The 17,500-nt window shown below is 60.5% G+C and overlaps 2 non-coding genes and 1 pseudogene across 2 annotated transcripts; all 3 read left to right on the top strand.

Moving 5' to 3' along the window:
• Positions 1 to 8,506: 8,506 nt before the first annotated feature.
• LOC149324618 (small subunit ribosomal RNA) lies at positions 8,507 to 10,321 on the top strand. The gene has a single exon (XR_016286719.1). It is a non-coding gene; the product is annotated as a small subunit ribosomal RNA (ribosomal RNA).
• A 1,775-nt stretch (positions 10,322 to 12,096) lies between these two features.
• On the top strand, positions 12,097 to 12,249 carry LOC149324617 (5.8S ribosomal RNA). Its single transcript, XR_016286777.1, has one exon. It is a non-coding gene; the product is annotated as a 5.8S ribosomal RNA (ribosomal RNA).
• A 989-nt stretch (positions 12,250 to 13,238) lies between these two features.
• The window catches only part of LOC149324616 (large subunit ribosomal RNA), a 6,122-nt pseudogene continuing 1,860 nt past the window's right edge, over positions 13,239 to 17,500 (top strand).

Below are 17,500 nucleotides of genomic sequence, written 5' to 3'. Positions count from 1 at the left end.
CGTCTGCCCCGGTAGACGGGGTTGCCTCTTTCGGACTTTGCCGTTCCGGCGCGTCTGCCCCGGTAGACGGGGTCGCTTTATTCGGACTTTGCCGTTCGGGCGCGTCTGCCCCGGTAGACGGGGTCGCTTTATTCGGACTTTGCCGTTCGGGCGCGTCTGCCCCGGTAGACGGGGTCGCTTTATTCGGACTTTGCCGTGCGGGCGCGTCTGGCCCGGTAGACGGGGTCGCTTTATTCGGACTTTGCCGTTCGGGCGCGTCTGCCCCGGTAGACGGGGTCGCTTTATTCGGACCTTGCCGTGCGGGCGCGTCTGGCCCGGTAGACGGGGTCGCCTCTTTCGGACTTTGCCGTTCGGGCGCGTCTGCCCCGGTAGACGGGGTCGCTTTATTCGGACTTTGCCGTTCGGGCGCGTCTGCCCCGGTAGACGGGGTCGCCTCTTTCGGACTTTGCCGTTCGGGCGCGTCTGCCCCGGTAGACGGGGTTGCCTCTTTCGGACTTTGCCGTTCCGGCGCGTCTGCCCCGGTAGACGGGGTCGCTTTATTCGGACTTTGCCGTTCGGGCGCGTCTGCCCCGGTAGACGGGGTCGCTTTATTCGGACTTTGCCGTTCGGGCGCGTCTGGCCCGGTAGACGGGGTCGCTTTATTCGGACTTTGCCGTTCGGGCGCGTCTGCCCCGGTAGACGGGGTTGCCTCTTTCGGACTTTGCCGTTCCGGCGCGTCTGCCCCGGTAGACGGGGTCGCTTTATTCGGACTTTGCCGTTCGGGCGCGTCTGCCCCGGTAGACGGGGTTGCCTCTTTCGGACTTTGCCGTTCGGGCGCGTCTGCCCCGGTAGACGGGGTCGCTTTATTCGGACTTTGCCGTTCGGGCGCGTCTGCCCCGGTAGACGGGGTCGCCTCTTTCGGACTTTGCCGTTCGGGCGCGTCTGCCCCGGTAGACGGGGTCGCTTTATTCGGACTTTGCCGTTCGGGCGCGTCTGGCCCGGTAGACGGGGTCGCTTTATTCGGACTTTGCCGTTCGGGCGCGTCTGCCCCGGTAGACGGGGTTGCCTCTTTCGGACTTTGCCGTTCCGGCGCGTCTGCCCCGGTAGACGGGGTCGCTTTATTCGGACTTTGCCGTTCGGGCGCGTCTGCCCCGGTAGACGGGGTCGCTTTATTCGGACTTTGCCGTTCGGGCGCGTCTGGCCCGGTAGACGGGGTCGCTTTATTCGGACTTTGCCGTTCGGGCGCGTCTGCCCCGGTAGACGGGGTTGCCTCTTTCGGACTTTGCCGTTCCGGCGCGTCTGCCCCGGTAGACGGGGTCGCTTTATTCGGACTTTGCCGTTCGGGCGCGTCTGCCCCGGTAGACGGGGTCGCTTTATTCGGACTTTGCCGTTCGGGCGCGTCTGCCCCGGTAGACGGGGTCGCTTTATTCGGACTTTGCCGTTCGGGCGCGTCTGCCCCGGTAGACGGGGTCGCCTCTTTCGGACTTTGCCGTTCGGGCGCGTCTGCCCCGGTAGACGGGGTCGCTTTATTCGGACTTCGCCGTTCGGGCGCGTCTGGCCCGGTAGACGGGGTCGCTTTATTCGGACTTTGCCGTTCGGGCGCGTTCGCCCCGGCCGACGCGGGACGAAAGTCGTTTGCGACTTTGCCTTCCCTGTGTAGGGCGTTCAAAGGCGAATCTTTTGTTACCAATCTCGTCACTTTGCTGCCAGTCTGGGCCGAGATACGTGCGATTGAACGGTATCGCCTAGGCAGACGCGGTACGGGGTTTTCGAATTTTTAAAGGTCCTTTTCTTTGGCGGAGCACGACGAATTTTACAGCGCCGCGTCGGCCGCGCTGCGGCGCATCTTTTTCGATCATCACATTGCGGTCGGAGCAGCGGGCGATTAACCGCTCGCGACAGGGAGACTTTGACCATTTCAAACTTTTCACGGCCGGCCCCTATGTCTCAAGCCTACGAATTTGAAGTCAGTGTGCAGGCCACCGGTCCCGTCGTTTTCCTGCCATTCTCGCTCGAGATAGGGGCGATTCAACAGTCTCGCCTAGGCAGACGCGGTCCCGCCTAGGCAGACGCGGTTCCCTCCCCGGCGAACGCGGTAAATGGTCTTCGAGTTTTTAGAGGCACTTTTACCTGGCGGAACGCGACGAAATTTACGCCACGCGTCGGCCGCGCCGGCGCGCATCTTGTGCAGTCATCCCCGACCCGCTGCTTCCAATGTAGCCGGAGCAGCGGGTGATTGACCAGTCTCGCAAGGGGCCGCCTTTTCGAATTCTCGCGGCCGTCGCCTTGAGCGCAGCCGCTCAGTTTTTAGTTGCGCGCGTTGGGCTGAGAAGGGCGAACATTTTGAGACCTCTCCCGTCCCTTTCGCGCAACGCAAGGCAGAGTTACGCTCGTTTGAAGCTCGCCTAGGCAGACGCGGTCCCGCCTAGGCAGACGCGGTTGCCTCCCCGGCGGACGCGGTGAACGGTCTTCGAACTTTTAAGGGCACTTTTAACTGGCGGAACGCGACGAAATTTACGCCACGTGTCGGCCGCACCGCGACGCATCTTGTGCAGTCATCGCCGACTCGCTGCTTCCACTGCAGCCGGAGCAGCGGGCGATTGACCAGGCTCGCAAGGGGCCGCCTTTTGTAATCTTCGCGGCCGTTCCCGTGGGCGAATCCGCTCCATTTTTAGATCCGCGTGTGGGGCTGAGAAAGGCGAACATTTTGAGACCTTTCTCGTCCCTTTCGCGCAACGCAAGTGAGAGTTACGCTCGTTTGAAGCTCGCCTAGGCAGACGCGGTCCCGCCTAGGCAGACGCGGTAAATGGTCTTCGAATTTTTAAAGGCACTTTGAACTGGCGGAGCGCGACGAAATTTACGCCACGGTTCGGCCGCGCCGGCGCGCATCTTGTGCAGTTATCGCGGACTCGCTGCTTGCACTGTAGCCGGAGCAGCAGGTGATTGACCAGGCTCGCAAGGGGCCGCCTTTTCTAGTCTTCGCGGCGGTTCCCGTGGGCGCAGCCGCTCAATTTTTAGTTCCGCGCGTTGGGCTGAGAGAGGCGAACATTTTGAGACCTTTCCCGTCCCTTTCGCGCAACGCAAGTGAGAGTTACGCTCGTTTGAAGCTCGCCTAGGCAGACGCGGTCCCGCCTAGGCAGACGCGGTTGCCTCCCCGGCGGACGCGGTAAACGGTCTTCGAGTTTTTAAAGGCACTTTGAACTGGCGGAGCGCGACCAAATTTACGCCACGGTTCGGCCGCGCAGGCGCGCATCTTGTGCAGTTATCGCGGACTCGCTGCTTGCACTGTAGCCGGAGCAGCAGGTGATTGACCAGGCTCGCAAGGGGCCGCCTTTTCTAATCTTCGCGGCGGTTCCCGTGGGCGCAGCCGCTCAATTTTTAGTTCCGCGTGTGGGGCTGAGAAAGGCGAACATTTTGAGACCTTTCCCGTCCCTTTCGCGCAACGCAAGTGAGAGTTACGCTCGTTTGAAGCTCGCCTAGGCAGACGCGGTCCCGCCTAGGCAGACGCGGTAAATGGTCTTCGAATTTTTAAAGGCACTTTGAACTGGCGGAACGCGACGAAATTTACGCCACGGTTCGGCCGCGCAGGCGCGCATCTTGTGCAGTTATCGCGGACTCGCTGCTTGCACTGTAGCCGGAGCAGCAGGTGATTGACCAGGCTCGCAAGGGGCCGCCTTTTCTAATCTTCGCGGCCGTTCCCGTGGGCGAATCCGCTCCATTTTTAGATCCGCGTGTGGGGCTGAGAAAGGCGAACATTTTGAGACCTTTCCCGTCCCTTTCGCGCAACGCAAGTGAGAGTTACGCTCGTTTGAAGCTCGCCTAGGCAGACGCGGTCCCGCCTAGGCAGACGCGGTAAATGGTCTTCGAATTTTTAAAGGCACTTTGAACTGGCGGAGCGCGACGAAATTTACGCCACGGTTCGGCCGCGCCGGCGCGCATCTTGTGCAGTTATCGCGGACTCGCTGCTTGCACTGTAGCCGGAGCAGCACGTGATTGACCAGGCTCGCAAGGGGCCGCCTTTTCTAATCTTCGCGGCCGTTCCCGTGGGCGAATCCGCTCCATTTTTAAATCCGCGTGTGGGGCCGAGAAAGGCGAACATTTTGAGACCTTTCCCGTCCCTTTCGCGCAACGCAAGTGAGAGTTACGCTCGTTTGAAGCTCGCCTAGGCAGACGCGGTCCCGCCTAGGCAGACGCGGTTGCCTCCCCGGCGGACGCGGTAAATGGTCTTCGAATTTTTAAAGGCACTTTGAACTGGCGGAGCGCGACGAAATTTACGCCACGGTTCGGCCGCGCCGGCGCGCATCTTGTGCAGTTATCGCGGACTCGCTGCTTGCACTGTAGCCGGAGCAGCACGTGATTGACCAGGCTCGCAAGGGGCCGCCTTTTCTAATCTTCGCGGCCGTTCCCGTGGGCGAATCCGCTCCATTTTTAGATCCGCGTGTGGGGCTGAGAAAGGCGAACATTTTGAGGCCTTTCCCGTCCCTTTCGCGCAACGCAAGTGAGAGTTACGCTCGTTTGAAGCTCGCCTAGGCAGACGCGGTCCCGCCTAGGCAGACGCGGTAAATGGTCTTCGAATTTTTAAAGGCACTTTGAACTGGCGGAGCGCGACGAAATTTACGCCACGGTTCGGCCGCGCCGGCGCGCATCTTGTGCTGTCATCGCGGACTCGCTGCTTGCACTGTAGCCGGAGCAGCGGGTGATTGACCAGGCTCGCAAGGGGCCGCCTTTTCTAATCTTCGCGGCCGCTCCCGTGGGCGAATCCGCTCCATTTTTAGTTCCGCGCGTTGGGCTGAGAAAGGCGAACATTTTGAGACCTTTCTCGTCCCTTTCGCGCAACGCAAGTGAGAGTTACGCTCGTTTGAAGCTCGCCTAGGCAGACGCGGTCCCGCCTAGGCAGACGCGGTTGCCTCCCCGGCGGACGCGGTAAACGGTCTTCGAATTTTTAAAGGCACTTTGAACTGGCGGAGCGCGACGAAATTTACGCCACGGTTCGGCCGCGCCGGCGCGCATCTTGTGCAGTCATCGCCGACTCGCTGCTTCCACTGCAGCCGGAGCAGCGGGCGATTGACCAGGCTCGCAAGGGGCCGCCTTTTCTAATCTTCGCGGCTGTTCCCGTGGGTGCAGCCGCTCCATTTTTAGATCCGCGTGTGGGGCTGAGAAAGGCGAACATTTTGAGACCTTTCCCGTCCCTTTCGCCCAACGCAAGTGAGAGTTACGCTCGTTTGAAGCTCGCCTAGGCAGACGCGGTCCCGCCTAGGCAGACGCGGTTGCCTCCCCGGCGGACGCGGTAAACGGTCTTCGAGTTTTTAAAGGCACTTTGAACTGGCGGAGCGCGACCAAATTTACGCCACGGTTCGGCCGCGCCGGCGCGCATCTTGTGCAGTCATCGCCGACCCGCTGCTTGCACTGTAGCCGGAGCAGCGGGCGATTGAGCAGTCTCGCAAGGGGCCGCCTTTTCTAATCTTCGCGGCCGTTCCCTTGGGCGAATCCGCTCCATTTTTAGATCCGCGTGTGGGGCTGAGAAAGGCGAACATTTTGAGACCTTTCCCGTCCCTTTCGCCCAACGCAAGTGAGAGTTACGCTCGTTTGAAGCTCGCCTAGGCAGACGCGGTCCCGCCTAGGCAGACGCGGTTGCCTCCCCGGCGGACGCGGTAAACGGTCTTCGAGTTTTTAAAGGCACTTTGAACTGGCGGAGCGCGACCAAATTTACGCCACGGTTCGGCCGCGCCGGCGCGCATCTTGTGCAGTCATCGCCGACCCGCTGCGTCCACTGCAGCCGGAGCAGCGGGCGATTGACCAGTATCGCAAGGGGCCGCCTTTTCGAATTCTCGCGGCCGTTGCCTTGAGCGCAGCCGCTCAATTTCTAGTTGCGCGCGTTGGGCTGAGAAAGGCGAACATTTTGAGACCTTTCCCGTCCGTTTCGCGCAACGCAAGTGAGAGTTACGCTCGTTTGAAGCTCGCCTAGGCAGACGCGGTCCCGCCTAGGCAGACGCGGTAAATTGTCTTCGAATTTTTAAAGGCACTTTGAACTGGCGGAGCGCGACGAAATTTACGCCACGGTTCGGCCGCGCCGGCGCGCATCTTGTGCAGTTATCGCGGACTCGCTGCTTGCACTGTAGCCGGAGCAGCAGGTGATTGACCAGGCTCGCAAGGGGCCGCCTTTTCTAATCTTCGCGGCCGTTCCCTTGGACGAATCCGCTCCATTTTTAGATCCGCGTGTGGGGCTGAGAAAGGCGAGCATTTTGAGACCTTTCTCGTCCCTTTCGCGCAACGCAAGTGAGAGTTACGCTCGTTTGAAGCTCGCCTAGGCAGACGCGGTCCCGCCTAGGCAGACGCGGTTGCCTCCCCGGCGGACGCGGTAAACGGTTTTCGAATATTTAAAGGCACTTTCACCTGGCGGAACGAGACGAAATTTACGCCACGTGTCGGCCGCGCTGCCGCCCATCTTGTGCAGTCGTCCTCGACCCGCTGCTTCCACTGTAGCCGGAGCAGCGGGTGATTGACCAGGTTCGCAAGGGGCCGCCTTTTCGAATGTTCACGGCCGTTCCCGTGGGCGCAGCCGCTCAATTTTTAGTTCCGCGTGTGGGGCTGAGAAAGGCGAATATTTTGAGACCTTTCCCGTCCCTTTCGCGCAACGGAAGGCAGAGTTACGTTCGTTTGAAGCCCGCTCCGGTAGACGCGCTTATGACCCGCGGGGGTCTGGGTACTTATCGCTGCATATATAAGGGGGCATACCGCCTAGGCAGACGCGAAACAGTAAAGCGTCCGCTTTGTCAGCAAAGTCCGAAACGGACCTCTCGACGCCCGGGAGGTGAATTCGGGCTTTAGGCGGCCTCGGCAGATGTGATTTTCATGAGTTTGTGCATTATTTATGCGAGTTTTGCGGCGAACGCGCCTCGAGTACGGCGGCTCGCCCGACGGCTATGTCCACGAGTACGGCTCGTGCGGGGCGCCGCGGAAGCGCGGTTGTGCGATGCCGCAGCAAAGCGCGCACGATTTGAGTGGCTTTTGCGGCGAACGCTCCTCGAGTACGGCGGTTCGCCCGATGACAATGTCCACGAGTACGGCTCGTGCGGGGCGCCGCGGAAGTGCTTTTTTGCGATGCCGCAGCAAAGCGCGCTCGATTTGAGGGGCTCTTGCCGCCAACGCGCCTCGAGTACGGCGGTTGGCCCGATGACAATGTCCACGAGTACGGCTCGTGCGGGGCGCCGGGGAAGCGCTTTTGTGCGATGCCGCAGGAAAGCGCGCACGTTTTGAGCGGCTCTTGCGGCGAACGCGCCTCGAGTACGGCGGTTCGCCCGATGACCATGTCCACGAGTACGGCTCGTGCGGGGCGCCGGGGCAGCGCTTTCGTGCGATGCCGCAGGAAAGCGCGCACGATTTGAGCGGCTCTTGCGGCGAACGCGCCTCGAGTACGGCGGTTCGCCCGATGACCATGTCCACGAGTACGGCTCGTGCGGGGCGCCGGGGCAGCGCTTTCGTGCGATGCCGCAGGAAAGCGCGCACGATTTGAGCGGCTCTTGCGGCGAACGCGCCTCGAGTACGGCGCTTCGCCCGACGGCTATGTCCACGAGTACGGCTCGTGCGGGGCGCCGGGGATGCGCTTTTGTGCGATGCCGCAGCAAAGCGCGCACGATTTGTGGGGGTCTTGCCGCCAACGCGCCTCGAGTACGGCGGTTCGCCCGATGACAATGTCCACGAGTACGGCTCGTGCGGGGCGCCGGGGCAGCGCTTTCGTGCGATGCCGCAGGAAAGCGCGCACGATTTGAGCGGCTCTTGCGGCGAACGCGCCTCGAGTACGGCGGTTCGCCCGACGGCTATGTCCACGAGTACGGCTCGTGCGGGGCGCCGCGGAAGCGCGGCGTTGTGATGCCGCGGCAAAGCGCGCACGATTTGTGCGGCCCTTGCGGCGAAAGTGGCACGAGTACGGCGATTTACTCACCCACGGAGGTCTGGGTACTTATCGCTGCTATTATATGGGGGTCCCAGTGGAGCAGTCGGCGGCGCGCGCCCGCGTGTGCGCGCCGTGACCGGGTCTGATATGCGGCCTCGTGCCCAGCGTGTCCCCGTCCCTCGGACCCCACGGCATTCGTCTGCAGCCTCATCCGCGTCTGCGATAGGGGCTGGTTGTCGGACGACGCTGTTTCCACGTTTTACGAGGTGTGTTCCGTGCTACCCGGACTCGATTCCGTGCGAGCGCGCCGAAGACGCGGGCGTGTCCCGTCGTCTGGCGGCTTGGCCGTCTCGGCTACGCAGCAAGCGCCGTCCAGTTGCCTAATGCTGCGGCCCTAGAGGCCGATGTGCGCACTGGTGGGCGCGTTACAAATGCTTTGCCTAAAGGCACACGTGCTCTCTTGCCGCGTGGCGATTGCCGTACCTACGGGTCGGATGCCGCAGCGAGCTCGAACGATGCACGGGCAGCGCAAGCTGCCGCGAAAAAGATGCGTCGCGCGCTGGGGGTTTATGGCGGCCCTATCGGCGGCGACGAGGCACCCTTCTGGGGCGAAAAGGGAATGCCTATGCATCATACCTGGTTGATCCTGCCAGTAATCATATGCTTGTCTCAAAGATTAAGCCATGCATGTCTAAGTACATGCCGAAATAAGGCGAAACCGCGAATGGCTCATTAAATCAGTTATGGTTCCTTAGATCGTTTCTTTCTACTTGGACAACTGTGGCAATTCTAGAGCTAATACATGCATTGAGCCTGAAGGCCTTTGGCTGACGGGCGCTTTTATTAGACCAAGACCCATCGGGCTCTGCCCGTACTCTGTGGTGACTCTGGATAACTTTGTGCTGATCGCATGGCCATGAGCCGGCGACGTTTCTTTCAAGTGTCTGCCTTATCAACTTTCGATGGTAGGTTACTTGCCTACCATGGTTGTTACGGGTAACGGAGAATCAGGGTTCGATTCCGGAGAGGGAGCCTGAGAAACGGCTACCACATCCAAGGAAGGCAGCAGGCGCGCAAATTACCCACTCCCGGCACGGGGAGGTAGTGACGAAAAATAACAATACGGGACTCTTTTGAGGCCCCGTAATTGAAATGAGTACACTCTAAATCCTTTAACGAGGATCAATTGGAGGGCAAGTCTGGTGCCAGCAGCCGCGGTAATTCCAGCTCCAATAGCGTATACTAAAGCTGCTGCGGTTAAAAAGCTCGTAGTTGGATCTCAGTTCCAGACGAGTAGTGCATCTACCCGATGCGACGGCTCGGACTGAACATCATGCCGGTCCTCTCTTGGTGCCCTTCATTGGTGCGTCTCGAGGTGGCCTGCGCTTTTACTTTGAAAAAATTAGAGTGCTCAACGCAGGCGAGTCGCCTGAATAAACTTGCATGGAATAATAGAACAAGACCCCGTTTCTGTTCTGTTGGTTTTTGGAATACGGGGTAATGATTAAGAGGGACAGACGGGGGCATTCGTATTGCGGCGCTAGAGGTGAAATTCTTGGACCGTCGCAAGACGAACTACTGCGAAAGCATTTGCCAAGAATGTTTTCTTTGATCAAGAACGAAAGTCAGAGGTTCGAAGGCGATCAGATACCGCCCTAGTTCTGACCATAAACGATGCCAACCAGCGATCCGCCTGAGTTACTCAAATGACTCGGCGGGCAGCTTCCGGGAAACCAAAGTATTTGGGTTCCGGGGGAAGTATGGTTGCAAAGCTGAAACTTAAAGGAATTGACGGAAGGGCACCACCAGGAGTGGAGCCTGCGGCTTAATTTGACTCAACACGGGAAAACTTACCCGGCCCGGACACTGGGAGGATTGACAGATTGAGAGCTCTTTCTTGATTCGGTGGATGGTGGTGCATGGCCGTTCTTAGTTGGTGGAGCGATTTGTCTGGTTAATTCCGATAACGAACGAGACTCTAGCCTATTAAATAGGTGCGGGGTTCCCAGCACCTTACAACCTTCTTAGAGGGACAAGCGGCTCCTAGCCGCACGAAACAGAGCAATAACAGGTCTGTGATGCCCTTAGATGTCCGGGGCCGCACGCGCGCTACACTGAAGGAAGCAGCGTGTCTTTATCCCTGTCTGAAAAGACTGGGTAACCCGTGGAACTTCTTTCGTGATTGGGATAGGGGCTTGCAATTGTTCCCCTTGAACGAGGAATTCCCAGTAAGCGCGAGTCATAAGCTCGCGTTGATTACGTCCCTGCCCTTTGTACACACCGCCCGTCGCTACTACCGATTGAATGATTTAGTGAGGTCTTCGGACCGATGTCCGGCGCGGCCTTTCGGTTGCGCCGGTCTGTTGGAAAGATGACCAAACTTGATCATTTAGAGGAAGTAAAAGTCGTAACAAGGTTTCCGTAGGTGAACCTGCGGAAGGATCATTACCGGATTGTGCTTGTCACACCCGGCGCCGCCCCCACTTATAAGCGGGGGAAGGCCTCAACCGCGGAGTTGCGAGATTCTGAAGCCGCTTCTCTGCACAAACTGTTGCGCCCAGCGGAGCTCCGTCACCAAGGGAAAGTCGGACGGGCTGTATCCGCAGGTTTGAACGGCGTAACGCACCACTCATGGTGGGCTTTCGGTTGTCGACAACCGTCGAAGAGGCGCAAACAGAGCCGGTAGGCAGGCCGAGGGAAAGGCCTGCCCGCTGCCAAGGGAACGGCGGCGGCTGCTGCGAAGTACGAAAGGAAACGCTGCTCGCTGGCTTTGTCGTGTTGCGACCACGAGTCGGTAGGCGGGCCGAGGGAAAGGCCTGCCCGCTGCCAAGGGAACGGCGGCGGCTGCTGCGAAGTACGAAAGGAAACGCTGCTCGCTGGCTTTGTCGTGTTGCGACCACGAGTCGGTAGGCGGGCCGAGGGAAAGGCCTGCCCGCTGCCAAGGGAACGGCGGCGGCTGCTGCGAAGTACGAAAGGAAACGCTGCTCGCTGGCTTTGTCGTGTTGCGACCACGAGTCGGTAGGCGGGCCGAGGGAAAGGCCTGCCCGCTGCCAAGGGAACGGCGGCGGCTGCTGCGAAGTACGAGAGGAACCGCGGCTCGCTGGCTTTGTCGTGTTGCGACCACCAGTCGGTAGGCGGGCCGAGGGAAAGGCCTGCCCGCTGCCAAGGGAACGGCGGCGGCTGCTGCGAAGTACGAGAGGAACCGCGGCTCGCTGGCTGGGAAACTGCGCTTCTGCGCGACGCGCACGCGGCGGGACGCGCGCGGCCCAGGGAACGGCCGCGCGCGAAAGGTCTCGCACTGCGGGCGCGGAGTCTGACGCCGCGCCGACGGCGCGAAAGGAGGCACCGGGACCGAAAAGGACGAGGGATTATAATCCCGCACTTTGAACGCATTCGCGGCAGCCGGGTTCTCTTGCTGCTTCGTCCTTCCCAGCCTTCGAGTAGTCTGTCGGTGCGCTACCGAAACGCCGTCCATGGCACTGTGGCCGGTGGGCTCCTATTGCGGGAGTAGACTGATGAACGTCCGCTTTGCGGCTTGTTCCAAGTACGCGCTGCGTAGCCACGGCTAGGCGGTGCCTGTCTCCTTGCGAAGCAATGATGTGGCGAAATGGTCGAGTAGGGAGCAGCACGATGGCGCACCCGGGGGCGACCGGACCGGGGGGCGTTGGGAAAACCCCCTCCCCTACAAAAGGGTGCAGCAGCGGTAGGCGGTGATGACTCGCCTTGAAAGATGTGAACAGCAGTTGAGTGTGAACAGCAACAAAAAAAACCGCTGCTGGAGTCCGGGGGTAGCGTCGCTGCAGATCGCAGAAAGGTGCGTGAGGACGGTGGCACAGAGCTCCAAGAATGTATATTTCTAGCAAACGCCGGTGCTTCGAGGTGTTCTGCGGTCAGGCCCGTGCGGGCGGAGCGGGCGTGCCCAAGAAGGCACAAGAAGACCCACCTCTGATGAAGACCGGAATTGGAGCGTCACGCGTCGGCTCAGCACTTCTGCCTTAGTGGTTGCCAAATGCCTCGTCATCCTATTAGTGACGCGCAAGCCATTATCGCACAAAAGCTTCGAGAGACTTTGCTCGCTTTGGCTTTGAGGCACGCGCAGCATGCCGAACGGACGGCTGCGAGGCGCGAAAGACGTCGGTCGAAACTGCGACTGGAGACCAGGGGAAAAGCCCGGTGCCTAAAACCCTGGTTGTACTGTACGGATTTGAACAAACCAAACGCACGACTCTAAGCGGTGGATCACTCGGTTCTCGGGTCGATGAAGAACGCAGCCAGCTGCGAGACTTGGTGTGAATTGCAGGACACACTGAGCACTGATTCTTCGAACGCACATTGCGCCCTTGGGTCTTCCCTTGGGTTCGTCTGTCTGAGGGTCGGATCATATATCAAGAGAGGCGCCGGCGCCCGGGGATGGCGCGGCCGGCGACTCGTTTTGACCGTGTCGGCAAAGAGGACGGCTCTGTACGGAACGCCGAAGATCCCTCGAAAGACTTTGCGAATGAGGAGGAGAGCGGGTCGAACCCTTCAGCCGCGCGCAAAGCGGCAGAGTCGGGTCGCCCTGCGCTGACGTAACGCGGGCCGGCGGCTGCTAGCCGTAGAGCGTCACGCCTCAGAAAGCGACCGCCGCAGGAAGGGATTACCTGCAGGGAAAGAGCGGTCCGACGGGAGACGAGGCTGTTTGGACGGGCGGCGAAGCGCTGCCTGCTGGCCCGCGGAGAAGTAGCCGAACTGCTGCGAGAAGCGCAGAGACGGGAACGCCCTGTTCCGGGCACGCCCGCGCGAGAAAAAGGGATACCTCGCGCGGGGTGCAGGGAGGTGACGGGCGCGAGCGCGGTGTGCGCAGCACAGTTCGGCAAAGCGCAGAGGCGCGCCGTGTGCGCGGCAACGAAGGGGTCCCCCGGACCCTGTGCGGAAAGGGACCGCCTCCTCGAGTGGGCGCGAAGTCGAGTACGGGTCGAACGGACGCGATCTCGTTGCGAGCGCAGTCCGCCGTCGGTCTAAGTGCTTCGCAGTCTCTGCCCCGAGAAAAACTGGGCCACTCCAGTTGGGGCGGGGGCGACGCAAAACTCTGACGATGCCCCTACGCCAGGCCGAGGTCGTTCTCTCGAGGGAAAGAGAGGCGGCAGGGAATTTATTCGGCCGCGGCGGTCGGGGGTTCACACTCTCTGCGTTCAGTGTTCCGCGCGCAACCGAATGCGCGCCGTCCCGAGCGCCGGTCAGAGGTGCCTTCCAGTCTCGCTCGCAGTCGCCGAGGGTGCTGCCGACTGAGAGCGGGGAATGGGCGGAAGGTGCCGGCCGGAGACGAGGGAAGGACGCGCGCGCGCGACCGCGCCGGAATCGAACGCGAGAAAATGCATATCTGTGTCGACCTCAGATCAGGCGAGACAACCCGCTGAATTTAAGCATATCACTAAGCGGAGGAAAAGAAACCAACAGGGATTCCCCGAGTAGCTGCGAGCGAAACGGGACCTAGCCCAGCACCGAATCCCCCGTCCTTGCAGGCGGTCGGGAAATGTGGTGTATGGGAGGCAACGTTCCCGGGAGTTTGCGACGGTGCAAGTCCCCCTGACAGGGGCTTGTCCCAGAGTGGGTGCCAGGCCCGTCTCCGCCGTTGCGCGCCCGGGACGAAGCCTCCCGTGAGTCGGGTTGCTTGAGAGTGCAGCCCTAAGTGGGTGGTAAACTCCATCTAAGGCTAAATACGACCGAGAGACCGATAGTCAACAAGTACCGTGAGGGAAAGTTGAAAAGAACTTTGAAGAGAGAGTTCAAGAGTACGTGAAACCGCTTAGAGTAAAACGGGTGGGCCCTCGAAGCTCGAAAGCGGTGGGATTCAGTCTCCGGACGACTGCCGAGCTGGCGGCGTCGGGTAAACGGCTCCTCTCGGGGGGCTGTTCCGGCTGCCAGTGCGCGGACGCGGTCTCCGGGGTGCGCACTTCCCACCGCCGGTAGAACGCCGCGACGGACGCGGGTCAATGGGAAAAGTACGACTTTGAGTCCGGCTCTGGAGGTGCCCTGCTCGTCCCCTCGGGGGCGGTTCGCGGGAGTTATACCTTGCCGTGCACGAAGAGTTCGTCACCCCGTCCAGGCCCCATGGGCTTCTCCCGGCTGTCGGGAGGCCCGAACGATGACGCCCTCTGGAATCGGAGCGGAGGACCCGCTGGGCAAGCTTGTCGCCTCTCGTTGTCCGGGTTGGTCCCGCGGCGGCGGGCTGGCGGCGAGAAGCCGGGCGAGCGGGGAGTTCTCCCGCGGAGGCGCTATCGTGGTTTGCGGCGAGTAGGTCGGTAACCCACCCGACCCGTCTTGAAACACGGACCAAGGAGTCTAACATGTGCGCGAGTCAATGGGTCTCTCGAAACCCAATGGCGCAATGAAACGTGAAGGCCCTTCGTGGGCCGCGTTGCGATCCCGGACCGCACAGGGGTTCGGGCGCAGCAACGGCCCGTCCCAGGCGCTCACTTGTCGCCGGGGCGGAGCGAGAGCGCACACGTTGGCACCCGAAAGATGGTGAACTATGCCCGGGCAGGACGAGGCCAGAGGAAACTCTGGTGGAGGTCCGAAGCGATTCTGACGTGCAAATCGATCGTCCGATCCGGGTATAGGGGCGAAAGACCAATCGAACCATCTAGTAGCTGGTTCCCTCCGAAGTTTCCCTCAGGATAGCTGGCGCTCGATGGGAGAGCAGTCACACCTGGTAAAGCGAATGATTAGAGGCATTGGGGTCGAAACGTCCTCAACCTATTCTCAAACTTTCAATGGGTGTACGGGAGGCCTTCTGGGTTGAGGCCTCCCGCTGCGATGAGAGTGCCAAGTGGGCCACTTTTGGTAAGCAGAACTGGCGCTGTGGGATGAACCAAACGCCGGGGTAAGGCGCCCGAGTCGGGACGCTCATGAGAACCCATGAAGGGTGTTGGTTGCTTAAGACAGCAGGACGGTGGCCATGGAAGTCGGAATCCGCTAAGGAGTGTGTAACAACTCACCTGCCGAAGCAACTAGCCCCGAAAATGGATGGCGCTCTAGCGTCGCGCCTATCCCCGGCCGTCGCTGGCAGAGTAGCACGTGGGGGTGCTAAGCCGCGACGAGTAGGAGGGCCGCAGCGGTGGGCGTTGAAGGTGTCGGGCGCGAGCCCGCCTGGAGCCGCCGCTGGTGCAGATCTTGGTGGTAGTAGCAAATACTCAAGTGAGAACCTTGAGGACTGAAGTGGAGAAGGGTTCCATGTGAACAGCAGTTGAACATGGGTCAGTCGGTCCTTAGGGAAAGGAGAAATCCTTTCAGAAGCGGGCGCGTTTGTGCAGCTCTGTCTGTCGAATCGGAGACGCCCCGCTGCAACCGAAAGGGAATCGGGTTAACAGTCCCGAACCCGGCTACGGAGATCGGTCCTTCGGGGCCCAGTGCGGCAACGCAAACCAGCTCGGAGACGCCGATGGGAGCCCCGGGAAGAGTTTTCTTTTCTCTGTAAGGAGATCGAGTCCCTGGAATGGGTTCACCCCGAGATAGGGACGGTGGCTCCGTAGAGCAGTGCGGCTCTTGCGCTGTCCGGTGCGCTCCTGTCGGCCCTTGAAAATCCGAGTGAGGGAGTGTGATTTTCGTGCCGGACCGTACCCATATCCGCAGCAGGTCTCCAAGGTGAACAGCCTCTAGTCTCTAGACCAATGTAGGTAAGGGAAGTCGGCAAAACGGATCCGTAACCTTGGGAAAAGGATTGGCTCTGAGGGCTGAGCCGGTCGGGCTGGGGTCCAGAAGCAGGAATGGCACTGCACCGGGACTGGGCGAGGCTCGCCGCCGTCAAAAGCGGTGCGGCCGAGCCCGGACCAGCGTCGGGACCTTCCTGTGGAAAGCCACAGCTGTGCTTGTTCCGGGGGCTTCGTGCCCGAGGTTCTTGCTTCGGCCGGCAGAAAACAGCCAACTCAGAACTGGCACGGACCGGGGGAATCCGACTGTCTAATTAAAACAAAGCATTGCGAGGGCCGTAACGGTGCTGACGCAATGTGATTTCTGCCCAGTGCTCTGAATGTCAACGTGAAGAAATTCAAAAAAGCGCGGGTAAACGGCGGGAGTAACTATGACTCTCCCTATGATAGGAGGCGATGCTAATGCATCCCAGGACCTTGATCCTGGGAAGGGTCTGTGGTGATCCTATCCCAGTACTAAAGCGAGAGAGTTCATACGCTGCGGCAGTCTAGGGATAGGCTGCTGTGGCTAAGTCTCCAGCAGATTCGCTGCAGGGAAATCCCCGCTGACTAAAGTCATCAGGGGTAGGGGCATCCCTGTGTAACCCGTGTCCGAAGACCACTCGGGAGCGCTGCTGGGGTCTGCCCTCGTTCCCCCTCCGGGAAACCAGGGCCATCTCTGGGAAACGCTGAGGCCTTCGGGCGTCTCAGTAGGCTAAGAGAGCGAGGGCAAAGCGAAAGCAGAACTGGCGCTTGCGTCCCTTGAGAGTCTGTGAGTAGTACCGTCGTGAGACCGGACGGGTGTGGGATGAAGCCCACACTCGCACTGCGGGTACGTAGGCGGTAGGTCCTGCTTGCAGGGCCGGCGTCAAATCCAAGACGCTTAATAAAAGTTGGTAGAATCGGGCTCCCGCTTGCAGTGCGGCGCGAAGGGATTACCCGAAGTCGAGGGCGCTTCGGCGTCTGGCAGGGGTGCACATCACAGAGGTGCACCACGGGGAGTAGCGACCCCGCCTGTCCGAAGCTCGTGGGTTGGACCCACACACGACCATCGGGGTGGCAGTAGTACGCCAGTCCGCCACGCTCGATGGGAGGGCTTTCGAGCCCGAGGAAGACCAAACCTAAATTGGTACAAGAGCAGTCTCTGGTGAGGGGGCGCACCAAGCACTTTGTGCAAGAGACTTGCACTTGGGAAGTGGCCTGGCCCTGGCCTAGTCTGTGTATGGCCGGGGGAAGCTATTTTGGCAGGCCGAAAACTTCTTTGTCGCGGTGCGGAACACAACTCCGCTCCCGGGTGCATATTACTAAAGCCCGGTTGCCCTTCCCGCGTCCGAGCTTATGCTCACGTCCGCGACGGTAACTCTAGTGCTTAAAGGTGCTAGAGGCTAAAGGGAAGGAAGAGTGGACCTGGGAGTAAAGACCCTGCACTTTCCCAGGCTACTAACATCATGTGAGGGCAAGTTCTCTGCGCTAACGCGTTAAGCGTTTAGCGCAGTACTTAAGCTTGGCACGTACAGAAAACGAAAACTGAGTTACCCGGCAGCCGAGAGGCTGCCGTTCCAAGCGTACCAGGAGCCTCCAATGGAGAGCTGGCCACCAAGACCCGGATGGACGGGACCTGCCTGCCGTACACGGCGGCGGCAGCAAGACCATGCTGAAGTTCCAGCTGGGGCCAGTGGTTCCGGGCTCGTGGCTGTCCTGCCGGACGGATCTCCCGGCATCGCAGCCCCTCTGCAAACCACAGAGCCTGCAGACGGCCCTAACTTAAGGGTCGGCTCCCTACATGGACTGCAGGAAGGTCGTGTCGGCGGACGGGGCGCCGGGTCGACCTCTGCGGGGCTGCCCGCGATCTATTCCCAGGAGCTGCTGCGGCTACTGGTGGTTCGAGTTACCAACGTGTCACTACACGACTGGTGCTTTGAAGATGAATGCAGCATTTGATGTTTTCTGTCTTACGATG

Source organism: Amblyomma mixtum, unplaced genomic scaffold, assembly GCF_055824585.1.
Source record: "Amblyomma mixtum isolate Tamu unplaced genomic scaffold, ASM5582458v1 scaffold_21, whole genome shotgun sequence".
Taxonomy (NCBI): Eukaryota; Metazoa; Arthropoda; class Arachnida; order Ixodida; family Ixodidae; genus Amblyomma; species Amblyomma mixtum.
Note: the sequence above shows the minus strand (reverse complement) of the source record. Positions and strands in the feature narration are given on the sequence as shown.